Source organism: Bactrocera tryoni, chromosome 4 (assembly GCF_016617805.1).
Source record: "Bactrocera tryoni isolate S06 chromosome 4, CSIRO_BtryS06_freeze2, whole genome shotgun sequence".
In the NCBI taxonomy this organism is placed as follows: Eukaryota; Metazoa; Arthropoda; class Insecta; order Diptera; family Tephritidae; genus Bactrocera; species Bactrocera tryoni.
In genome coordinates this window covers 47,990,966-48,018,367 of record NC_052502.1, presented here as the reverse complement: position 1 = coordinate 48,018,367, position 27,402 = coordinate 47,990,966, and the positions used below count along the sequence as shown (strand labels likewise).

At 34.8% G+C, this 27,402-nt stretch overlaps 1 protein-coding gene across 1 annotated transcript in view; it reads right to left on the bottom strand.

The window, feature by feature from the left end:
- The window catches only part of LOC120773849, a 111,333-nt gene extending 84,510 nt beyond the window's left edge, over positions 1–26,823 (bottom strand). The window contains exons 1-2 of the mRNA XM_040102988.1: positions 26,389–26,823; positions 23,058–23,283 (exon numbers count right to left, since the gene is read on the bottom strand). The gene's annotated coding sequence lies outside the window, so the exon portion shown is untranslated. The remainder of the gene's footprint in view (positions 1–23,057; positions 23,284–26,388) is intronic.
- Positions 26,824–27,402: the final 579 nt, after the last annotated feature.

The following is a 27,402-nucleotide window of genomic DNA, read 5'->3' as shown; positions in this document are numbered from 1 at the left end:
TCATACCGGATCACTTGGATCATAGAGTCGCCAAACCAAACTCTGACGGCTCCTTTTCTCCCCATATACCGATGAAGGAGTTTAGGGTGGGAAGAAGCCGTTGGAGGAGAGTGACAGTGAGTTTCTTTGCGGATAGATCAACGCTTAGCTGGAATGTTGGTGAAGGGGTTTACTGTCAGAAGCTGCCTATTAACTCCAGCTTCAGAGTTCCCGACTATTGCAGTGTCTTCCAAGCCGAGGTTGCGGCAGTAAGTAAGGTAGCAGTAGATCTGCTGCTCCGCAGTGCAACCTTCTTCAGAGAAGTGAGCATTCACTCCAATAGCAAAGCTGGCCTTGAACTCATTTACAGTTCAGGGTTGCCTAATCTCGCTATCAATAGCATCAAGTGTCTTTGTGATAAGACTGGTGCCGGGCTATTGCGGAATCGCAGGAATGGTGACCCTTACAATTGAACAGCACACCGTAACTGGAACAACTACAGTGTAACAACACTACATCACCTAGCCGCCCAGTTGCGCCTACGAGGCCGCGCAACTGTAACTGGCGCAAACGACCAACGCAATACGTCACCTGTACGTCTACGGCCTCGGCAGCGGACAAGATATCCAATGGGCATCCAGCACCGGTCTTACGGGTCTCTCGCCAGCCATCATAGAGGCGCCAGCCGCCGGCAATGGTGCCACGACCTACTACACTAACGCCAGCGATTTGTATCAGCCGAATTTGACTGGTTCAGCGCAACAACATGGCCACAACTATCAACAACAGCAAAATCCGCACGTACAAATGCAACTGCAATCGCAGGTGCAACAGCAACAGCGCAGTAACAGCAACAACGGACGCTACAACTGCAGTTGCCATTTCAACATCACCTATATTAAACTTAAATCACTATCTTTTCAACAGGACCTGTCGCTGGAGCAGCGCACATAAGTACAGTACCGCTTATCTACCAACAGCAATCATCATCATCATCTTGCTAGCAACAGTTCCTCCATATAATGATGTACGAACTACCCAACTTCTGACCTCATCATCAACCAATATCACAACCTCCGACCACATACCAATTGTCGCAGGCACTACAAGCCGTCATCATGCAACACGCACAGCCAAAAATGACGCTACAAACACTGCAGCACATGTCAACGGTACATATGATCGACATCATTTAGAGTCCACAATGTATCGCTTCATCTGCAGTGAATACGGCTCAAAGCACTTTGCATCAGTCGCCGCCTCCACGCTACATGCAACACTATCAAGTGCACAACGCCACAAAACTCAGTCTCATACGTTTAGGCTCCTATGCAACCGTCATAGCCCTAACCGAGAACTGCACAAATATCCAATCGGTCGCTTGTAGACCCTAACCCAGTCTCGCACGTGTAGGCTCCTATGCAACCGTCATAGCCCTAACCGTACGCCGCACAGCCGTACTCTCACCGAGCAAATAAATTCGCAACAACTACTTAACCATACCAATTGGCTAGTGACAACAGTACGCCGCACAGCTGTACTCTCACCAAGCAAATGAATTCGCTACATACATCAACCAGCCTAACTGCACCAAGCACCCGGACTAGGATCTAGTAAAGGAACTCAACCTTAAATAAGTCCAGCAGGACTTAATTTGAGGGGGAATACTGTGGGCACACAGACAAGTCGTACCACATCTGGCAGCACTGTTTGTCAGTTATTCTATTATTTCATTCTCTTTATATTCTTCTTGGAAATTTACAGTTTCAACTGAATTCTAAGCTTTTAGTTTTAAGAAGCGTCACTTCTTGTACAGACGCCAACAAGTGAAGAAGTCTTTTGAGTTATCTTAATAAATAATCTGTAATTTTATAATAAATGTGGTGCATTAGTCGCCACATAATTGGCCGCTATCGGTAGAATGGAAACAAGTCGGTGCTTGAATATCCTCTTGTGTTCTACTACTAAATAGCTGGGCTACGCGGAAGCTTGGCAAGCGCGGGACCACTATCGGTACATGCGCTGTCGCAAAAGTCTTTTGGCCCAGGATCGATCGCAAGAGATCCAGAGATCTTTTTGCCCTCAGCAAGACCAGCCATTCCTTAGTTGTGGAGCTTTTAACAGTTCATAACCCTATTGGCGTCCATGCTGTAAGGTTGGGAATCTTCAGAAGCTGTGTGGAAGAAGATGGGGTGAAAAGAACTCAACACTCCTTAACCGCCTCGCGTTTGGGAGGTCAAGCCTTAAGCATTTGGGAACGCATACTTTCAGAGATTATACTCGCGGGAATGGAAATTAAACGACTGTGCAAATTTGAATTGGCTACTAATATATTTATATATGTATTTAGCTCATTTATAAGTTCGAACACAGAAGTTCTTCATTTCTATGGCTTCACAAGGGACTACATATAGCAGTCTACCGATCTTTGATCTGCCATCTAACCTAGCCTAACCTATTATAATCTAGGTTCGACTTAACCATAAATTTGACAGAAATCTTTTTTGGCACACCCTAATATGCATACATATATATATATTACGCCAGCTAATATATACTTATGTTTCTGTGTGATTTCGCAGTAACTCAATTTTCTTATATTTTTCGGTCATATGTGGCGCATCTCTGCTTTAATAAATAATAAAGAGGTAATATAAGGACAATAACATGCGCACATATATACATACATTTATGTAGTCATAAACACATGTACTTACAACATATTATCTGTTTGTGCCATTTAAAATACTCCCTGCGGTTTTAGTCCATATCACGCACACACTGCTCATACCAAACACACACGCCGCATACATTCTCCACCTTTCATCAACTTTTTCAGGCGCCGCAATCTACGGCGATGGAAAATCAAAAGCAAAAAACAACAGGACAGGGAAACAAGTATCCCCAACATATATCCATATGCATACTATATATATTTTGCCAGCTGTCAGCAGAAATAAAATGGGATGTGATGTTAACGAAAATTCCGTAAAAAAGCAAAGCGAAATATATGACAAAAATTCATGGCACAGGAGAATATGAAAAGCGGCAGCAGAGCAATCAGTTAGACCAGCTGACAAGCGGAAAACCTAGCCAGGCATGCAGACAGACGGCACAACAGTGGAGACACAGGCATGCCGAAAATTGGTGTTTAGCAACTTTGGTGGCAAACTCACGCGTTTGTTGATAGCCACAGTGGAGGCGTGGAGTAGCCATTAGACCCATATAGATCTAGGTATTTGCATGAATATAATTTATATATGTGCGTATATTTAGCATAGTTTTGAATGCACAGTGTAGCATTTCGTTTAAATTAAAATTAAATTTGAAATCTGAAATTACCTGAGATGTATATGTGGCTACTCAAAAATAGGTTTTCTTTTTGAGCAGTGGAAAACACTATGACTTGACCTACCTAATGCACTAATATACGGCGTACAAATATCTGATTAAGTGATCTGGTTAGCAGAGAAAACACAACCTTTCGCTCTGCTTGAGTCTATCGAAAGGTACATGTATGTTTTTGTTAACATCGAACCGCCAGCAACATGGAAACATAATTTGTCTCAGTTTTCAAGCAGTCATGAGAGATAGCACCCTCTAATTCCATGTAGTGCTTCACAAAGCAGATATATTTACGTAAAATTCTAGAATAATATATACCAGAGCCAGTGTAACCACTAATTAAACAAAACATATCGCCCAGTAGTACCTCGGAAAGAAGGTCAGTAGTGAAGAATGTCGCTAGAACCAAGCGAGTTCACTTCAAGTCATAAAGACATCGAAGGGAACGAGATAGTGAAAGAGTAATTGGTATACTCACTGGTCACTGTCAGCAGGTAGCACACGCCCGCATAATGCGGCTCATAGATCAAGTAGACTATGGGAAATGTCAAGAGCAAGGCACCGGAGAAACACTTGTACTTGTCCCGTATTGGAGAGGTTATGCTTTACGAGGTTATAAACTGTTAGAATTTACAAAATTTTTTTTTATTTTTTTTTTCTTAATGTACATCTATTTAAGAATACACATAGAAAATTTCATATCGTTCCAGTAAATATTTTGGAGTTACACGCAATATTGAAAAAGCGTTTCACATTGCTTGGAAGTGCAAGACCAAACTTTAAACACGCTTTTCAAAAAATGGTGACCAACATTTGAAGACATTGAAAGAGGTATCGTTAATGAGGCCACATAATATGTTGAAATTCGCGTCAAGTGCAGGATCCCAACCTATACAAAAAGCATTGCAATTTTCCTTAGAAGCAAGAGTTTTGCTAAAGTTGTCTTAAATCTAACACTTTAAAGCCTTGGTGAATAACTGTTTATGACTTAGTTAAAAAAATATTATTTTAATAAATGGTTTAAGGGTTTAAAAAAATCGATTTTTTTATTACCTTTAAATTCTACAACACCTCTAGATTATTGTTTGTCAAGTTGATCCGAGTAATAGTTTCGGAGATACAGCATTGAGAACTTGTGCGCTCGAAGCTAGCTAACTGTCTTTGAACGCGTTTTTCTCGAAACAGTGTTTTCGAAATCATTGGGCAGGATTTCTCGAGAACTACTCACCGATCTTAATGAAATTAATTATTGAAAAAGTCTTTGAGATACAATTCTTAAAGACTTGGACTTAGATTTTTTTTGCGATTGCAACTATTTGAAGAAAAAAGTGTCGAGAAATTTTCACTGAAATTTTTATTTTTTTGTAAAAATGTCTGCCAAAAATTCAATTTTGAGTTATTTTTTCCTTCGTGAAAGTTCTAAATTAAGGTAGCAACTAAAACACGTATTTTGTAACTTTAGATGATCTTGTAAGAAGCTATCGTGCCAACGTGGAGCATCTTTTTTTCTAGAAATTTTAAAATTTCTGTGTTTATAGTGTGTGTTGGTAACAATGAAAAATTCTAAAAAAAATATTTAATTTTTTATATGAGAAAAAAATTGTTGAAAAAAGGCTGCTTGTTATCCAAGGATACCCATTTAACTCTTTAAATTTATAAATAATGTTTTAATTATTTACATTATTTGTTAATGTTGATTATAATAGAGGTTTTCTAAGCTATGCACTTGTTAAATCTCAACCGTTTTAACTACATCAGTCAACTTTTAGTGTATATCAGTAAGAATTAAACCTTTTTTAATTGGTGGGTTTATATTCTATGTTTGGATCAGTACGTATACTCTACTTATGAACCTGATCTGGATATTCATACTTGATTTAAAAATGTGAAAAAATTACTGTTATCGCCTGAATTGCTTCGGGCTTATGTAGGAAGTATACAATAGGGTTTAAAGATCCATCTTTTATTCCTACTTTAATGTCAAGCAATTCGAACATTAAAAATTGTAAGTGCTTTCCACTCATTTATTAAAAATATTATATATTATATTCATCAGTCTTTCTTAAATTAAAAAAGGAAATACTCGGACACTAGAAATCAGTAAAAAGCATAAAATAGTGAGATAAATAACGACAAAATATGTATGAATCTGTGACGTCAATCGAAAATATTAATTAATCACGCTATGTACTCGCTCGAAGTGAAAGCGGTTCATAAAAAAATTTTATAAAAAATTAAAAAAGGTAGTGTAGAATTGAAATCCCTCATATTTTATAAAAAAAATATTTTTTTTTATTCTTTTGAAAGAAAAAAATATTATTCCAAACAAGATTCAAGATACAATTTATAGGGTTCTTGTTCTACTATTGATAATTTTGCTGTTGTTCAGAAAAAAAACAATTTCAACAACTAACCATTATAAGTTGTGAATATTTTTTGTGAGGGGCAAGATAAAAATATTTTAGTAATAAAAATTTAATCTGACATACATATAATTTTTGTCAATTTATACACCTATACATCCAAATTACCTGAGACTAATACTACAGAAAAGTCTTGCCACCCAAAACTTAAATTTCGCGAATGTCAAAGATATTAAAATCTTCTGAGTTATAATGATTTAGCAACTCTTCTTATTGAATTAAAAAAAAAAAATTACAAAAAAATATAAAAAAATAAAGAAAAAACAAGCATTAGCAAAACCATTTTTAGACATAAAATTCAAAATTAATCAACTAGCATTTTCCAACTGATATAAACTCTGGGAACTAAGAAATTAATTGAATTTCATATACACATTTCTATTGAAATCGTGACCGGAAACGGAACTACTCAACATTTAAGTAAATCACAGTTGGAAACTTCGCAAATAAAAAACGAAATGAAAATTAGTATGCAAATTATCAAATTAATATTGTTTTCTACGAAATATTATCTATATAACCGCCGACTACAGCCATTTCTCAGAAAATCTTTCACTTTGAACTTTTCCACTTAACTTAATAGACAATAAAACTAAAAGCAGAACAAAAATTTTGCGGCCTCTTAAACAAACCAAACCCAACAGTGTATATGTGTTACATACTGTGAGAGTGGAAAATTCGAAAATCAGCAAAGGCAATCCTAGGCTTAGCTCGGCCGAGCTGTTGTACAAGTATTTAAAGGCGATGCGTGCGCGTGAAAGTAAAGGCCGCCTGTGCAAAGAGTTATGCGCAAATAACACGCGCGTGCCCACCAGCGTACATGCAGTACAACATAGCTGTAATATAGAGAGCTGTGCCGTCACCTTGGCGTATACGTAACATTTGCTTTGCACAGTGTATACAATGTATGGCACATTGTTACGTATACGACATGGTGACCCAAAATTAAATCCATGGTGCCAGTAAAGTGTTGTTGCTGCTGCAGCACAGCACCTATTTGGGTGTGTACACATATATAATCAGCTTTTAAACTACATAAAGATATATATGTGTGGGTGTGTATGTATGTAAGTGTTATCGCATAACATGAGCATTAGGAGCGTGCGTGAAAAAAGGTTGCCATTTCACGAAAATGAATTTTAGGCACGCACAGCTCGCCATTACACTATTACAACTAAAATACTATGCGGAATGTATATTTTTATAAGCTTACAAAATTAATGGAAAACACAGTGCTTGCCGCTGGCCTAACATTATCTAGACTACGCTTCTCGGTGAAGTTATGTAACGTGAAAGGCATGCGTTTATGCTAAGTCCGCATACAGCAAATTACGGTACAAAAGGGTGGTGAGATTTATTTCTTATAAGAAGCAAGCAGCATTAAACCACAAGAAAACAATGGCAGCGAGAGAAATGAAAAATGGTTGAGACATATCTGCAAACACATATTTATGCACATATTGGTAATGCAAGCTTTGGTAACTGAACTTGTTGTTATGTACTCGCACAGTAGTTTAGATATTTATTACTCAGATAATTGAGGGCGTGCGATACTTACAATATTTCTGCTTCAACTCCTCGCTCACTCGTCTTGTTAGAGCGCACATTATTATATTTAATGGGCGTATGCTTTGTGTTCCGGTTGCATACACTACACTAATGATAGTGGCGTAGTAGTTCAATGAACCGTCGACCAGTTTGTCAAGTATTTCACTTTGTACACTTGATGTGCAGTGTTAAGGTCATCAAAGTGTTGTGTTGTCTGTATTTATATTTTCTGGATAAATATTGACGCGTGCACTCGATTATTGATTAGCGCAGTTGTCATTTGTGGCAAGCACATGTGTAAGTGTCAATAAATAAATAAATAATAATGGAATTGTAACTGAAGCCTTACAAACAACTAGTAAACAGTTCTTTTTCTTTTGAAATTATTACAACTTTTTTTAAAAACATTTTACTGCTGATTTTTGTAATAAAAATTTCACCTTTTTCGAGTCGGACCATTGGGGAAAATTTATATAAATCTATAATAGAACTGTAAGTAGTTTTTTAGAAAGTCTTTTTGAGACTAAGATTTCATCATTTTATTTTGTTTCAAATTTCACGCGGTACGAATATCAGCTTCGCCGATGTTTTCGAGAATCAAAATTCAACATTTTTTTTTATAAATTTTAAGGTATGTCTAATAAAAAATAAAAAAAGGATAAACTTCATTACTTTTTCTTGAAAAGTGGCACAAATTGGCGAAATTTGGTCTCTTTATCTGGGCTCTGTACTTGGTTCTACTCAGGAATTATTATTTTTTTTTTACTTTTTCTTTATTTCATAAATGTTTTAATGAATCTCTAGAGATCATATTACATTATTTGGACCTAATTGTTATATTTCGCAAAAAATTATAGTTTTTGCTGCATAATTCAGTAACCTATACTCATTGCAGTTGAATTCCAATATTTTATAGTTCGGCAGTTGAGTTGAGCGCAATAATAGTTATAAATTAAAATTTTTGCGAATTCATTCAGAAGTAATTTGCTTTTTGCCTAAACTAACTTACAGTCTGTATGTAAGTCGAAGAATATTTCCCAAACAAAAAAAGGACTTCATGTTCTCATGATACATGTATAGCATTCAGGTTGGAATCGAACCCGAAGAATGCTGCTCAAAGCGTCAATTACATGGTTAATAATAATAGATAAAATTCGTTAAGCAAAATTTTCGAAAAAAACAGTTCACGTAATACCCGAATCCCATCAGTTCTGTCCATAATTTATAGAAAAATTATTTGCAATATTACTAAAGGTTGCCTTGCTTGGTAAAAAGGTTCTCGAAATGTTTTTTTTAACCCTCAAATAGTTAGATACCACAAGTATTATATGAGAATTCAAAAGGGCTGACATTTTTACAGCATTTTTATCATGAGGGAAATCTGTTCCAAGAAATCTGTTCATTTAAAACATATTTTCTGAAAACACACAAAACTTCTTTAGTCAGCAAGATTATTGCAATCATGAGTCTATTATATACTATAGATATCTAGAGGTACCAATAATCACAATGAACCAGCATTCTTAGCTGTCCTAGTGGAATTCGTATAGGTCTTTGTCTTAAAATAGATTTCTAACCTAAAACAGCACTACTTTAAACTTGCGAAACAACTATATACATATTTAATGCTTTTCCATTATCAAATATATGTATAATTACTTTACTAAATTCAATTAATAATCAAAATGAATTTTTGAACGCCACCACTTCTATTACTTCAATGAGGGTAAATCATATGATTAGCTAGCCCTGAAGGTGAGTGTATATTTTGTATCAAATTATTAGTTTGGGAATTAAATCTGTTTGAGTGTTGCACATTTTGCCATTGTAAAAAAATTGATAAAAAAAATTTGCCGTCTTGAAAAAATATTGCTTTCTGAAGAAAAAAAAAGACAGTTGAAGCAAAAGCTTGGCTTGATGACGAGTTTCCCAACACCGCCCCAGGAAAATCAATCATCAAGAACTGGTATGCTAAGTTTAGACATGGTGAAATGTACACCGAAGACTGCCGAAAAGACGTTGTTTCCAACGAAAACGCCAAATGTTTTTGAATGACCGTAAACTGAAGTTGTTCAAGATAACCCGCAGTCTAAGCAGATGCCCAACTCGTCTCTCATTGGAAGTGACAAAGCAATTGGAATCTAGGGATGGCCAGATTGAAATCTTAACATAAAAATATGTAAAGGAAGGGATAAGGCACAATAGACCCTAGGTCGCGGTGCAATACCTCACTAATAATATCTAATAAAGGGAGGGATCTGTTACATTGTTCAAGACCACTAATAAAAAATGTAAAGCAACAAAAAATTAGGAAAATGTGAAATTTGAATGTGTTTAATGAAACATTTTGTAATGTCTTGTATCGTAGTATTAATTTTCTGTGGAAAATTATCAAAAACATTTATTAATTGAGAGCTAACAAGCTTAAATACTTCTACGCAAAACAACCTCTATATGATAATTTTTAATCATAATAAATGTTTTGTTTGTTTAATTAAGAAGAAGAATAAATGTTTTGTGTTTTAATTTAAATGCCGAAAAGTAATTACTTTGTTCGATTTGTCCGATTTGACCGTAATGGAAAATTTAAAAAAGGCTAATTTTGAGACGCTCCCAAAATGAAATAGGTTGGGCATCACTTTATCACTGATATCCACTGAACGTATACATTATAGAATTTATGATTAGTTGTATATGAGGAAGCTCTGTGCAAAGTGGGTGCCGCGCGAGCTGACTTTTGATCAAAAACATGGACGATTTGATGACTCGGAGCAGTATTTGGAGTTATTCGAGCATAATAAACCCAAGATTTTGCGTCGATATGTGACAATGAAGGAAACATGGCTCCATCATTTCACTCCGAAGTTCGATCTACAGTCATCGTCGTGGACTGCACGCGATTAACTCACTGCAAATCAATATAAGATTTGAACAAAATATCGGTCGAATAGCCACAGCGGCTCTATTTGCATATATCCACCCATTTACGTCAATTTTCGATGACCGGGTGAAACGTTTCGGTCGGAATTTCCCCAATTGTACGTTGAACGTTATCTTCGAGGTCGTGAGCATTGCTGGTTGACGGGCGGAGAAAACAATCTAGAGGAGTTAAATTACATAATCTTGGACCGTTTCTCGAAATCAATAAATTGCCAAATTCTGCATGTAATCTGAACATATTTTGACGCGAAACATGTAGCGGCGCACCGTATCGTTGAAAACCGATACCGTCTGCGTCGATTTAATCAAATTCCAGGTAAAAAAGTCTGTAGACAATCTTATACGGATGCAACGACAAAACTCGACATGCTGTCATCGAAAACACTAACCCAGACACAACTGTGTAGAATAACGTTAAGCCGCAATATTGGCCTGAACGGTATAAAGCCCCCACTACAGGTTTTTCTCAGATGGCATACTATCATGAAGATTATAAACATTTTCGAATTTTGCAATGAAACATTGAATAGTAAGGTCAGAAGGAGTAATATGTTGACCCTGTTTAGCGTGAAGGGCAGATACAATAGTTCCCGAGAAAGTGAATTTGCTTAAGGGGCTATACCAGTGTGACACTTTCAAGAAAAAAATTTTTTTTTTGCTTTTTCGATAGTTTATATCTCCAAAAATATTGTGTGAAATCGACAAGGTCGCATCTTGAATAGTTTTTAGATGGCAGCGTTCTAAAGAGCGACCGCAGGTGCAAACATATACATATGTATGTATAAGTGAAACTTTAAACGCGTTTTTCTCGAAAGGACATTTTTCAAAATTGTCTCAACGAGAGATTAACCGATCGACTTCAAATTAAAACTGGGTATTTTTGATCTTTTTGATTGGTTGAAAATTGTCAATTTGGCATTAGAAAAATGACCAATTTTTACATAAAAAACGAAATTTTTTTCAAAATTACGCCATTTTGTTAATCTTTGATAAGATCATAGGTCATTGTATAGGAAATATTTTTCAGTTTAATAAACTTTTTAAGTTTTTTTGTTTCAATAACTCATTCGGCCGATATCATGTCAGCAGTTGAGGCACTTTTTTTTTGGTACCGCCGAAGACAGCACATAACTCCGTTATTTTTCAATGTTTTTGTAAAAGAAAAAATATTAAAATATAGGTGAATATATACCTTATTACGTTCAAAGAAGTTCGAAACATTGAATCGAGTACTTTCTTTTAAAAAGATGCACGTAAATCCCCGAGTTTTTCATGCGTCACACTGGTATAGCCCATAAACATTCTTGAACAATTTCCAATCATTTTATCGAAAAGAAACGTGACATTGCCAAACTTTAGTGGAAACCTCACAGAATACACTGCTAAACTTTCACACATATTAGCTAAATCACGTCATCCCTTTTGATAGACGCTGTAAATTCATATACACACACAAATAGAACAATAAAAAAGAAGAAATAAAAAAATTCGAAAATAACAATAAAAAAGGAGAAATTTAAAAAATAGATAAATTTTTGTATTTCTCTTTTTTACAAAAAAAATGTTTTTTTTTTTAGGTAGCAATCAGTTAAAGTGCAAAACCAATTAACTTATGGCTGCAGAAATTAATAATTTTTTGCAATTTTTTATTTTGTTATTTATTTATTGTTTTTGAATCAATGAATAACTGATTTCTATTAAAGCTGCTACGAGCTTTTAATTAATAAATGTTGAAAATGATTGAATCACATAAATTTTTAACGAATTTCTTTTGTATTTTCTCTAATAAATTTTGCATGGCTTATATTTCATTAATTTGTGCAAACATATAACTTCACTTTTACTTTCGCAAGCAATTCATTTTCACTCTATAAAAATTTCCAAATTTTTCACTTCTACTTTCAGCCAGCACTGCAGCAGCGTTGAGCTGGCGGATATCGCATATTATAATTTATAATCTCTTAAGCTGCCACCAGCATAATTTTCAGCCACGGCACGCATTTGCACTAATGCAATTTTATATGTTTGTTTATTTTCTTTTGCTGTGCGCTTTTTTATTTGCAGTTAACCTGCAGCGCTGGGACGCGGCCTGACCTTACACGCTTAATACCACTTATGCAAGTATATATAATGTTATAAAGTAACAGTTTTTTGTAACTGAGCACACGCGCGGCCGCTCATGGGCTTATGTAAGTGTTAGCGTTGTATGCATGTGTGAGTGTGGGTCAAAAGTTAGCGCAGCGCATGCAAGCTCTCGGGCCTGCTGGGATATTTCAGCCAACAGCTTTCACTTTTTATGGTGTTTATAGCGTGTTTTTTGTTTTTGTTTCTCATTTTAATCGTCAACACGCCCACATGCCACAACATAGTTTTAAGTGCAGCGCGCGTGTTAAATTATTGTTGTAGTCATTACTTATTTTATATCTAAGCTTGTTGTTGTAAGCTGCACTTTTCTGTGCCCCGTTTACCCACAATTACGGTGTTGTTGCTTGCTTTTTGCCGCCTACACATTTACATTGTGTTTGGAATTTGGTTTTTTATGTTTTTATGCTTTAAGTTTTTGTGAGAGTTTTCCACATCTCCTTTGCTGCATTAACATCTATTTTTGCTCTCAGATCCTTTGCGCGCCCTATGTCTACACGCCGCTTCAATTTGTTGGTATTTTCTGTGACTACGAAAAACTTTTACATTAATTGAAACGTACACAAGACTCACTTTTTAGCTTAGCTCAACGCTCACCTTAATTTTCTGTGCACTTTTTTCTGATTTTTATTTTCCTTTTTGCAGTTCTTAATTTACGTCACCTTTTTCTTATCCGCCTGCGCCGCCTTTAAACATTAAAGTTTCCTTGTTAGGCAAGAGCACAATTTGGCGCGTTTCGCAGGAGCCAGCGGTTAGCGAGAAAACTATATAAATTTCTAAAAGCAAGCCTTACGGTTGCTAACTTTTCTTCTTATTTCACTTCATTTTTGCTAAACAAAAAAAAAACATATTGAAAAAATATATACAATATGTTTTTATATATTCCTGCTTAGAAAAATAACTGCCATTAAAAGAAAAACCGCTGAAATAGAATTTTTTGCTCGCTTTTCAACGCTTGCAGCCAGAGTTCGTAACGGCAGCGCTCTTTAACTGTGGCCATATAACGCCGCTAAAGCATTCCACTCCATTAACTTGCTGAGTTCTTGCAACTTCAACTTTAAACTTTCCGCTAGCCACCTCGAATGCTTTGGTGTGCGCGCAGCAGCGTTTCCGACATACTCACTGATTGCATACTTATAGTTTTATTAGTTTTATAGGCTTGCTACTAACCTCAATCGCTGGCTTGAGCGCTTCTTCCAAAGTTATTTGTAACTAAATACTATATAGTTTCTTTAAACCTACACCTAGACAGTTATCTGCGCATATACTTTTTCTATTATTACGTCCTAGTTTTATTTTTTCGGTCTTTTAACTTTGCTCCTAAATAACTGTGGCATGTGGCACGCTTAAAATTTTTTAAAACCAGGCCAAGTGAAATTATGTGCCGCACTCAGGCAAACTTAACGTAAGCGAAAAAAATGTTCAAGCAAATTTTTTATTATTATTTTTTTTTTATTTATTTCGTTTTGAATTTCACTTTCGAAACCCTTAAGCTCATAATAAATTTTGTCTAGATGTATGTATATGTGTTGTATGTATGATTGCATTTCAAGAACATTAACAGGTTAGGTTAGGTTAATTTGGTAGGCCAATAAGCCACGCATAGACCAGTTTTGGTTCTTTGCGATACCGGATGGAGTTCAGTTGCTAAGTCCAAGAGATGTTCTTGACAATCTCGCCCACTATTTCATTGCCCTCGATGCCTTTGTGACCTGGCATCCAGTAGAAGTGAAGTTAGTTTCTTTTGGCAACACTTTCCACTGCTGCTCTGCTTCCCAAGACACCTCTGGCCGATATGCGATACGAGTTTACTGCCTCCCTGATTGCTGCTTGGCAGTCTACGTAGATGTTGACTCTCGAATTGCCTGTAGTTGCATTAGAGGCCAGCTTCGTGGCTTTCGCAATATCAAAGACCTCAGCTTTAAATATAATGAAGTGGTCTGACAATTTAAAAGGCTGTAATGCCTAACTGTGGACAGTATATACCCGCACCAACTCTCTCGTCCATTTTCGAGCCATCCGTGTAAATTTTAAGATGCTCTTTCTCAGTTGAAAAGTGGGATCATGTGGTCGATGTTGGTGCAACTGCCGTTACCCAGTGAGCTATGCCTAAAAGTTCGGTAGTCGTCCACCGATTTTGCTCCAAGAGCGAAGAGGTCATTGGTGGCAGCTTTAGTACCAGTTCAAGAGCCGCCACTGGAGTTGTTCCGTGAGTTTCCGTTATGCACAGAGCAACGAGCCTGTGAACTTTTTCTTTTGGCTTCCGGTAGGTGTATTTCCGTTCGCCTGTACACCATACTACTGCACCGTAGAGCAGAATTGGTTTTACAATAACCTACACGCATATAAAGCACTGCTAGCTTTCCTTACTCTTTCTTCCACGTTGTCCTTCCACAGCAGTTTGCTATTCCAGATTACTCCAAGGTACTTGGTGCTGTCCTTGAAGGAAAGTTGTGTCCCATTTATAGAAGGGACCCTCCATAGAGGAATTTTTTACTTTCTTGTGAACACAAGCAAATCCCTTTTCTACGTGTTCAACCCCGGATTAAGAGTGGTGCTCACAATGCTGCTAATGGTCTGTAGACACCTATCAGTTATTCAGATGGCATTGTTGTCCGCATATGCTACTATCTTGAGGGCTTTGCCTTCCAAGTTCATTAGCAGTTTATTCACCACTAATGTCCATAGAAGCGGAGATATCACTCCACCTTGGGGATTATCCAGAGGTCCAACGGCTTCTGGTCTATCGTTCTATAGCAGAATCAATACCTATTGGCTGGATACTATTCAGAATAGATTCCGTAGAGAAAACAATCCTAAACGACGTGGCATGAAGTATCCATCATAGCACGGTACGAAGACGGTAATTATAATTATATACTGAACCTGGTATGGCCACAATGTTTGTAGCACCCTGAAGGAAATGGCTGAGACCCTATGAGATATATACATAATGGGACAATGTGCCGAGCTGAAATGATTTAGCCATGTCCATTTGACTGTCCGTTCGTCTGTATAAATACAAACTAGTCCCTCAGTTTTTGAGACTTTGCACACGTTCTTTACTCCCCAAGAAGATGCCTGTTTATCGGAATTGTCGATGTAGGATCACTATATTACATAGCTTCCAAACAAACTGAATGATCAGAAACTATTTCTTGTAAGGTATTTGTGAATGGGATTATAGCTTTGGTGTCACCTAAGTTAATGCTTTTTCTTTTTTTCAGATCAATTCAATTAAACATAATAGCTGTTCATAAAACTTAGAACCAGAAGAGCATAATAATTTAACAAATGATTTCATTATTGTTGTAATCAAACAAATTGATATATTTGAAAGACAACAACATATTTGCCTTTGAATGTCTCAGGCTACAACGAAGGAACTAATACATTTCGGATAGTGGGGGAATTTAGCGTAGACTTCACTTTTCAAGAGAATTTAGTTATTTTCGGAAATTTAAAAGCTTTACAGTGCCATTATCCATATATCTATATATAAATATATATATATACATATATATAAGTATATATATATATATATATATAAATATATATATATACATATATATAAGTATATATATGTGGCGTCTAGTGGAAAAACTTGAATCCGCAGGCACAGTAAAAATGTTCCCGTGCTGCCGCTAGCGCACCTATTGAGAAAGACCCAAATCAGTCTCTCACACGTCGCTCTCAAGCGTTGGGTATTACTGTGACGTCTTTGTGGCGAATTTTGCAAAAAGATCTTGGCCAACATCCTTCCACGAAAGAACTAAAGCCACTTTCGATGCTTTAATTAGTAAAATGCAAAAGAAACTACGAACATTTTATTTGAAAAGCTATGTCGCAAGAAATCGCCCTATGATTTCCATAGCGAATAGGAAACCAAACTGGAATTTGCAAAACAATATTTAAATATGCCAACCACATTTTGGGACAAAATAATTTGGTTCGATGAATCCAAATTCAAGCAAAGGATTCCAAAAACAGGTAAGCAAACACATCTCTTACTTGGCTACTCGCTTTTTCGAAGAAAGCTTAATTGAAAAACTGAACTGATCAGCTTAGTCACCGGAATTAAGTCCAAGTGACCATTTGTGACCGATTTTGGACTCCAAAATACCAAAAAGCAGCCATTCTAATAATTTTTCTTAGAAATGAAGCGTCAATGTGATAATATTCCAATGAAAATATTAGATAATTTGGTTCAAGGCATACCAAAACGTCTCCGTGCAAAAAATTCAATTTCAAAATTTCTACTAATATTTGACCACCTTTGCTTAAGAATTTTTATTTTAAAGTGAAACAAAATTTTTTATTACTTTTCCCGGAAAAAGATGTATTAATTTGTAACTAACTTTCTTAAAAAACTTTTGTGAATTTTTCAATTCTATGTAATTAGCCGGGTTGCTTGAAACGCAGTCTTCTTCAAATATATTTCAATTTTTTTTAGTAAATTGTTTTTGCACAACAAGTTAATATAATAGCAGGATTCATCTAGCTAAACAATATTTTTATTCATTTTTCTTTTTTAGATCATTTGGAGGCTTGCAATCAGGACGGACTTGACATACATTTTGAATTATAATTGTTTATGTATTGCCACACTGTGAATAAATAACATATCTTCTTAACAACTTGATGGTAAATAACTTTTTTGCTTTCTTTTAGACCCAAAAAAATTTCAAATGCATGCCTCGGCCTTGGTTACATGGATTTACGAGTTTGAAAAAATTTATTTTATTAAATTCTACAATACCTCTAGAATATTGTTCTAAATTTTTAAGTTGATTCGAGTAAAACTTTCGGAAATACAGCCTTGAGAACTTGTGCGCTCGAGGCTAGCTGGGCTAAGTGTGCCGCCTTTAACGCGTTTTTCTCGAAACTATGTTTTTGAAGTCGGTTGTCAAGATTTCTCGAGAACAACTTAACTGATCTTCATGAAATTTTACACAGCTCTTTGAGATACTATTTTTAAAGACTTGGGCAAACGATTTTTTTTTCGAATACAACTAATGCGGAAAAAAATGCCGCGAAATTTTCACTTAAATTTTCATTTTTTTAATGTCCGCCAAAAATCCTATTTTAACTTTATTCTATTTTTAAAGTCCTAGGTTAAGGTTTTAACTAAAACACGAATTTTTTTGACTTTAGGTGATCCTGTAAGAAGTTATTCTGCGAAAGCCACGCATCTGTTTTCCGAGGGGTAAGCGAAATTGTCGTCGCAATAGCCAAGTTTAAAATATTTTTTTCCAAAAGTTTCAGAATCTCTTTATTCATAGTGTATGTTTGTAACAATAAAAAATTCAAATAAAATATTTTATTTTTTATATGAGAAAAAATTGCTGTTTTTAAGGGATATAAGAGTTGTGAAAAAATATATTGCCTTTAAATAATTTAACAATAAATATAATTCAAAAGTTACACTTTTGGCAGATCAATGATAGATAGCATACCTTGGATCTCACACTTTTAAACATCCAGGGGAATCAGCGGGAATATGTAGAAGTAAAGCATTTAAGCAGATTAAGAAAAATGCTTTGTCGAGAACTAATAACTAAAATGCGGAGTTTTTATCTGGCTTCACAAAGCACAGTACCTATCAGTGTAAGCGTGATTCCGCGCCATCTTGGGTATCGACCAACTAAGTAATCTAAGCTAAACAAGTTTTCAAGACAACTCACAATCGGATTTTAAAATACTTTAATAGCATTTTTGAACTATTTTTAAAATAAATTTAACAATTAAGCATAGTTTTGGCTTTATTTTATTTTCCATAGTTTTCAGCTATTAAAAGAGCAATAAATGAAAACTGATAAAATAAGAATTACAATAATGCGCATATAAAAAAAAATAAATAAATTATAAAAATTGTTCAAGTAGGTACCAGGCAACTTCAAGGAGAAAAGGCTTTATTTTTACCTTGGCCTTGGCATTTAAAATAGAAAGTGTCTTGAAGATTTGTAATCCTAAATAATACAAGACAGAAGAACCAGTTCCGATAGTTACATGTATGCATGTATAAAAAATCCTGAAAATTTTACTTATCTCAAAACAGTTGTTTTTGTTTTTGATTCCAGAATAATATATATTGTTCACTTGCTTTAAAAAATTACCTAATTATTTTGTTAAATTATATAAATTATTCTGATTAACCACCTGCTACATGTAGCCCAATGTAGAGTCATATTCACTTCACTCAAACGTCTGTAGTCTTAAATGTTTTATTTCGACTACATTATTCGCGCAAATAAAAAGCAATTTACAATCCATTACAAATTACATTACCATTCCGTGCAATTTAACATACAGAGCACAGCGCGAGAAAAGTACACATTTCCACCCTGAGTTCATTAGAAATTTAAACGCTGAGGCGCTAACTGCCAACACTAATACATTTACAATGAGTATGCACAACGGTCATGCTAATATTAGTCCGCTAATCTAAGCTCAGTGTCATTCAGAAATGGCAATTTGCCATAATCTGCTTTTTTCATGCTTTGTTTTCCTCTTCTACTTCTATGCTTTCTATTTGATTTTCCCTCCCACTTAAATGATCCATTTAAAAAATGCTACAATGTTACATACCGGTGGGTGCACTTGACCTGATTGTTTGATATGGCGCTACTTTTCGTACTTCGCTTTTATTTTCTTTTCATTTCTGAGCTCAACCTCCAACTGATTACTATTTGGGCACTTGCAGAGCTTCGTTCAAGAATGAAAGGTGAACAAGCGCATACTACATACATATGTATAGGTGAGTACGTGTGTCTCAAGTGCATTTGAATTCAAGTATTCTGTATGTAAGTTGTCCACTTGACCTTCGTGAGCATAATTAGCGGTCACTTTATTAAGATTCCGTAGTTGCTGGTCAAGTGTGCACAAGCTTTTAAGGGTAAAATACTAAGCTCTTTATGTTCGTAAATTAGTAGAGGGATTTATTGGAAATCGAACTACAAATAGAAAGCTAGAACGTTGCTAATAGTTCGATAGAAAATAAAGTCCTTTAAATAACAAAAACTGCTAGGAATTGTTACCAGTACTTGAAAGTATTTTCTTAGTAATGCTTTCAATGAAACAAGTGTTTTCAACAGCGTAGAAATTCGAGAACGAAGCAACTAAAGTAGAACTGTGAACTCTAGTAAAAGTATATGTCGTCACTTAAAATGCAAAACAACGTATAATCAAAAGAATCGAAATTGATTTTTTTTATTTCTTACGATTCACTACTTCATATTGCATATACAGTATGTCTCATAAATCTTTTCATATGACAACATTTGACGGAGTAATATGTTCAAAGTGAATTTTGAAAGTAACGCACATACATATTTATTTAAGAATTTTTTTATAACATAATAATTTTCATTATATTTTTTTATTATTTCTGAATCAAAAACAATTATATATTTAAAGTATATTAGAAGAAATAAATCAAAAACAAAAAATATCTTATTCTGTACTGTCTCAAAATTCTTTGCACATTTCACCACAATTAAAGTTTCAATCAGTACACGCGAGCATTTTTATGTTAATATTTGGTGTGACCACCTGCAGCGTCTACTACACATTGTAGCCTCCGTGGCATCGTTGAAATTAGCTTTTTTATGTCATATTCCTGTGGGATCTTCTCCCACTCCTCTTTGATGCACTGTATTAGGGTGCTTTTGTTTGTAGGGCACCGTTTTGCCACTTTTTTTTTCAAATATGCCCATAAGTTTTCTATAGGATTGATGTCTGGGCTTTGCGCAGGAGTATCTAGCACTTTTGAGCAATTATATAGCAACCAAGTCCTGCATATATAAGACTTGTGCTTGGGATCATTGTCTTGATATAATTTGTAATTCAATTTATTGGGATTGTTTGGATCCACTAGCCCAAATTTTTGCACACTTCTTTTTAAATTGCTACGTAAAATGTCGAAATATATTTCTTTTGTCATATTATCTTCAATAATTCTGATTTCGCCAACACCTTTGCTACAAATACAACCGCACACCATAACACTCAGCTTTCCAAATTTTACTGTGGGAATAATGTTCTTGTTTTGTAGGGCTGTAAGCGGCTTCCTCCAAACTCTTTGAGGTCCATCGTGGTAGTATTATTTTCGTCTCATCACAAAACACTACATCGTCCCAGTATTCCAGTGGATGTGAAATGTGAGTTAGAGCAAAAGAAAGCCGTTTTTCAACGTTAATTTGTGATAGCAATGGTGTTTTTCTTGCACTTCTTGAAGTATATTTGTGTTTTAAGAGAACTCTTCGCACGGTTTAATTGCCTACTTGCACAATATTGCGTTCCTTCAAATCTGCAGCTAACATTCTAAGGCTGCACTGTGGTTTATTGTCAATTTGTTTGATTATTAACCTTTCCATCCTTGGTGTAATCTTTTTTGGCCTGCCACTGGGTTCTTTTAATTCTAACCGATTCTCTTTTTCTGCGCGATATATAATGTTGTACACTGTCTTAACATTTAGAGAAAACATTTTAGCCAATTCTTTAGCTGATTTACCTTTATGAAAATTATAATAAACTAACTGTATAATAGTTTCACTTGTACGATTACACGGCATTATTGCTAAAAAGTTTTCTAACGGATGCAGTGTCGCCACCTACGCGAATTACATGTAACTAAATGTTGCCTCAACTCTAAGAGCAGCGACAATCAAACAATGTACAAAAACATAGTTTACCGTTAATTATCCGGTATTTTTTTTGCGTTTCTCTGAATTGTGAAAAAAGTTTCGAGACAACGAAAAACATGACGCATTATTGTTTACTCATAATTTACTCATAAAAAAACAAAATACTTAAATATTGCATTGTGAAAAGAATTATGAGACATACTGTATGTAGCATAAAATTTAAACTATATATAACCAATATATACTAATTTTATAACCGAAACTCAAATTTTATTTCAATATAAGTGGTTTCTATAATATCGTTTTTCTTTCAACTGTAAACTTGTGACGATGTGAAAAAAGGTAAATTTTAGACGATTAGTATTTTTAGTTTACTAGTTATAAGCTGCAAGCAATGATTTAAAAGTATTTAAAGAAATGTCTACTGTGAAACCTCAGAGCGTATTCCTGTAATCAAAAAAGTTATCACGCACATTTTTTCTTTTTACATATTGTAGTTTGTCTTAAATGCAGTAAGTAAAGGTAGGAAGAAGAACGTGTTGTGTTTTTATCGAAAGCTACAAAAATCTCAGGAACATCAGCTGATTTTAGACAGATATGAGGTACTTAAAAAGAAAACTATCATTTGTTATTCAAGCAACGACACGTCACTTATGTATAAAGTTCCTCAGAGTTACTTTTTCATATACGAACAATATTTTTCAACGCTGAAGAAACCTTTGAATATAAGCAAAATGACCAATGAAAAACTATAACTAAAACACGGCAAGGTTTTGCCGGCTGCAGCAAAGGAAGAGAGAAACACAAAAAAATGCACCAAATTGGAGAAATAAATCGACAGTGAGCTTCTTAAGCCTTTAACGGACAAAGGTGAAACGAAAATCCATTGACAAAACGACAACAAAAATCGGAAAAATACCGACAAGACCACATTGCAGAGTTTATACAAATTCAAAAGCAATTCCTTTTCCAAAAACAATCTCGATTAAGTGACTTTGAACAAAAGGTTAAGGACAGTTTCACGGAAGAAATATTAATGGAGCAAATCCAGTATTTGTTACAAAACAAAGTATTGAGTGAATTGGATACTGAATATTGAATTGAAATCTAGAAAATATGTTGAGTTCAAATAGTGTTCTACGGAACAGAAGATACGAAAAAATATAAACGCTGCTAAATCAGACTGACGCTGTTCTCACTTCGGTAAATTGAGTTATCTTGGACATAAGTGAAATTGGAAGATTACGAATATTGAAAGAATTTTTACTCTCAAAACATTAATTGATATGATATAATAAAATCCACTGCTTAGTGATTACGTGTTCATATGTGAAATAAATAGAGTGAAATCTCCCATAAGCGGACATTGGAGGTATCAGCCTGTTAAGAGAGTTTTCCACTTAATGTATTGTCCTTAATAAAGATAAAAAACTACGGATGGCCATAGTGCTTTATGTTTATTTATGCAAATTTATTTTTATATCACAAATAAGCTAGTATTTCTAACTTGAAAAAAAAAATAAATGATTTGAGATCTAATAAAGGGTTAAGCATTAGTTATTTAATTACTCTCGTATTTGACTTACTGAGACAATATATTTAATATATATTTTATACATACGGATTTGCCTGAATTCATAAAAAATTTCAAGTAATATTTGGACATACAAAGAACTTTCTTATTTCATTCTTAGAAATCTTGTATATAATATTTCAAATAATATTTGGACAAATAAACAAAATTTCTTAGTTCGCTCTTCAAAGTCTCCGAAATATGCTATGTATGGTATTTATCTATTCGAATATCGCTTAGATTTCGAAAACTTTAATTTCATCTAACAATTTTTTGAAAGCTGTTGAAATTTATGGAACTAAAATCAGTGCTGATGATTTTTTTTAAAACGAAAAATTTTGTAGTTTAATTGCATATATATTATAATATATATGTATGTACAATAATAGAGTAATGTTACAGACAGTCACATACAAATATGACATAAACGAAATTACAAAACAAAAAATATTAATGACTCACCACATTAAGAGTTTGATCTATTCTTCGTTTATTTCAGCATAAACTTTTTCAGGCATATTTGTGAACATAAATTTAATTATGTTTGTTTGTATTTTAACGACTGAAATTATTTTCCTCCTGCAGCAAGTGTTATTTACACGATGAGTACACGCTTTCACTGTTCACTGATTTTCAAGTATTTTGAACACACTTCATTTATGATATTTTAAAAACGTCCGTTCATTTTCTGTGATAAATTTGAAAGATATATAAATACTAGTACGGACGTATTATTTATTATAAATAATTTTCACTAAACTAAATTGTCGTTTTTAATATCTTTGAAATCTGTCTGCATATACCCGAGTTAGTCCCTCAGTTTTTGAGATATTGATATGAAATGTTGCACATGTTCTTTTCTTCTAAAGGAGCTCCTCATTTGTCGGAGCCGCCGATATCGGACCATTTTAGCATATAGTTGCCATACAAACTGAACGATCGGAATCAATCAGTTGACGAAATGCACGAAATTTGGCACGGACTATTAAATAACAATAATAATAAAAATGCAATCACTGAAGAAGTCGTTCAGATCCAAATTAAGTGCTTGCAAAGAGCAGATATTTTCACGAAATTCGGCATGGATTATTATCTAAGTCACGAAAAAATTGTTCAGATCGTGTCACTATAGCAAATAGTTGTCATGCAAACTGACCGATGAAAATGAAATTATTGTAAGTTATCTTTTGCATTTATAGATTGTAGTAGTTTCCGACGTTTTTTTTCGTTTTTGTTTTTTAATTTTTAATATTTTTTGCCTTAGTTATTGTTTATATCTTGGATTTTATTCAAAAGCATTCATTTTTTACATTTTCTAATTAATAATAATTAAATATGTCATGATCTGTCTCAAACCACAACCTGGCGGATTTTGAGAGAGGATTTGGGTTTGCATTCATATAAAATTGTTTTCACATAAGAACTAAAGCCATTGGATCACAGTAAACTTTGCGAATATGCTGATTTAGCCTTGGAACAACATGAAAACGATAACGGTATTTTTAAGAAAATCATCTCCTCCGATAAGGCTCACTTTCATCTGAGTGGTGCGGTAACTAAACAAAACTTTCGATTCTCGTGCGAAGAAAGTCATAAATTATTCATGAACAACCATTAAATTCACCTAAATAGGCAGTCTGGTGTAGTTTTTTGTCTGTTGGAACCATCGGTCTGTACTTCTTTCGAAATGAAGCTGGTGACACCGTTATTGTCAATTTAGAGTGGTACAGATCGATGATAAGCTACTTTTTATGGCCGCAATTGGAAGAAATTAATCTAGACAACATCTGGTTCCAACAAGACGGGACTACGTGCCACACAAAATGAGCAACAAGCTAATTATTGCAACAAATGTTTGGAGTTTCGATTATTTCTAGAAATTGTGACATGGAATTGCCTTCAACAAGTTGTGATTAAACATTATTAGACTACTTCTTGTGGGGTTATTTGAAGTCATTGGCCTGTAGCAATAAATCAGACTCTGTTCAAGCTTTAGAGATCAATATTGAACTTGCTATTCTTGGCATGTGACTTGATTTAATGAAAAAGTTGTCGTAAATTGAATTCATCGCATTTATTTATCCAAAAAAAAAAGTCGTAGAGGTCATTTAAAAGTTGTTATATTCAGTACTTAATTGTATCGATTATGGAAAGTTCAATGGAAAATAGGAAAAAATAGAAAACATTTAAATTTCTTTAACAATTAATATTTTTTAAAGCAATCATATATCTCTTATTGAAAAACCCTGTATTTAAATTTGTTTGTTGTTCGACACTATTACTTTTCTGCGCTTTTTATAAATTTAGCTATTTAAGTTGATTTTTACAACGGCATTTATATGTAAAGATAATTATTATTTGCGTCTTTTTTAACCATAAAATGTATTTACCCAATTTATATTTATTTTTATTTTTTTTTTAATAATTATACTTGTTTTTTTATGGTTTATATTCATGTTCATGAATTAATTTTATATTACATATTATTTTCTTATAAAAATTCTTTTAAATTTCACATTATTTTTAAAAATGTATGATATAACGGTAATTTATAATCCTTTTTCTTACAGCTTTACACAGCAAATTTATATTTTTTGTTAATAAATTTTTAATAATTTTTTTTTACTGTGTACACAACTTTTGATTAATGTACATTGGTTTGTCGAAGAACTTTTTAATATCGACTTCTTGAGTTGAAACAAAATTTTAGTTATCATTCAATAGTAAACTTGCTGAAATAATTAAACAAATTATTATTTTTTTTCAAAATTAAATCTTTTTGTTCCATTTATGCAACTTCTTTTAACCATCTTTGTTCCATTTTTCAACTCTTTGTCACTAGTCGAAGCTAATTATACACTTTCAGCGTCATTCAAAAAATGTATTCACCAACTGATGTCACTATATGTTTATTTGCCGTTTATCTCGCATTATCTCTTTTGAACCAAATTTGAATAGCGCCCATTATTTTTACAAACAAAAAAAAGACGTTTTCCGCTCATCAGCGGCGCCAGCGAAGCGTAACTGCCCAAAGACAAAGCGGAAGGCAAAAGCCGCCGAATCATTGTACCGTGACACTGTGATTGTGCGCTGGAACGCTTATGCGGCTTCAGCACAAACGGAACCGCCACAACAACAACACCAACAAACACAATGCACAACACTAAAATCAATCCGAACAAAGTGACAAAGAAGGTTAATGCAAGCAGACGGAGTCAAGTGCTTGAGCTCACACATGCTTCTATGGACATACATGTATGTAGGTATATTTCTTTGTATATGAACATAGAATGTTGTGTTGCTGCTGTGACAAACGCGACCGCGAGCATGCGGGTTTTGTTGCAACTCGTTCTGCACCCTACTGACGGCGTAAGATTCGTCAGCTGTTTTACGCTCCAACACGTTTCTGCGTATTTGCGGTTGTTTTATGAGACAACTCAACCTTTGCGACTGTTGGGTTGCCACATCACTAGCACCTGTCACCACCACCAACACGACCACTGAACGGCACTTGCGATGCTTTGGTATGCCACCGAGCATATACGCCTAATTGCATGCCACAACAACACGAATTATATATGTAATTTTGTTTTTGTTGTTGTATAACTTATCGATTAGCGCAGCAAGCCACAATAATAATACCTTTGCGTAACTTCACAAAGTCATTAATGGCCTCGAGCGCTACACAGCGGAAAGCATAGTGCAAGGAAAGCAACAAAAATTGGGAAAATGTGAAACAAAAAAGCAATAAAAAAAACAACTTGCACAAATCTGCTAAATCACGCGCACACACCTTGGACTATCCTTTTCTGCACGCCCAATTTCCAAACGCAACTTTTTGTTGTTGTTATTTTTATACACTATTTTATTTGTAAATATGTAAATATGTATGTATGTATGTATAATTATAATATTTTCATTTTTTTTACTGTCACTAGACGCACTTCAATTGAATTCGGTTCAATTTCCTGGCAGAAATTGGCCGCGCTTCCGCTCACTTAGGCGCACAACAACAACACACACCCGCGCGCGCACATCGACAGTTAACAAACGAGCTTTCCGTCCATTACTATGGTATGTGTGTGTGTGTGTTCAACACATTATATTTCGTTTTTTCTTTCTTCACACGCTCGTTTGCGTATGATTTTTATTTTTTGCTTATGTGCTTTTGTTATTGTTGCCGTCGCGGTTGTCGCGGCGCTGATTTTCGGCTTTTCCGCTAACATATACCGACAGCGGCGACGTTCACTTGGAGACTGTTTTTGCCATGTAGAGTCGGCCACATTTTATACTGAAACGAATTGAAACGAGCAACGAACAACCGAGCCGTGTAACAAACAACCGATTGTCAAATGAGCCGAACAAACAAACAACAAGCAAGTGTGCAAACGGTTTTGGCCAAAAGAACAACCAGTAGGGCAGCTGAATTGTAGGGCTTCCACGCAAATCTCTACGGTTATTTGCAGCGCTTGCTGCCTTACCGACGGGCGTTAGACATTTGCTCTTTGACTGAAAATCATCAAGGACACTGCTCTTAAGTTTACACGGGCTCTCTTTATATCACACTTTGCGACGCTAAAAACTTTTGATTTATGCATGTTCAATGCACCGTTATCCTGTTTCGACGCTACCACCCACAATGCTTTACTCGCTCTCAGATCTCACGTCGCGTATTTTGGTTTCTCTCGCTCGCAGTGTCGGTAAAGTAGTTGTGTCTCTTCGTTTTTTGTAGACTTTTACCTTGCGAAACGAACACAGTTTAACGACTGCACGTACCGCCTCGTTCTATTGGGTTCTGCACCGTAAC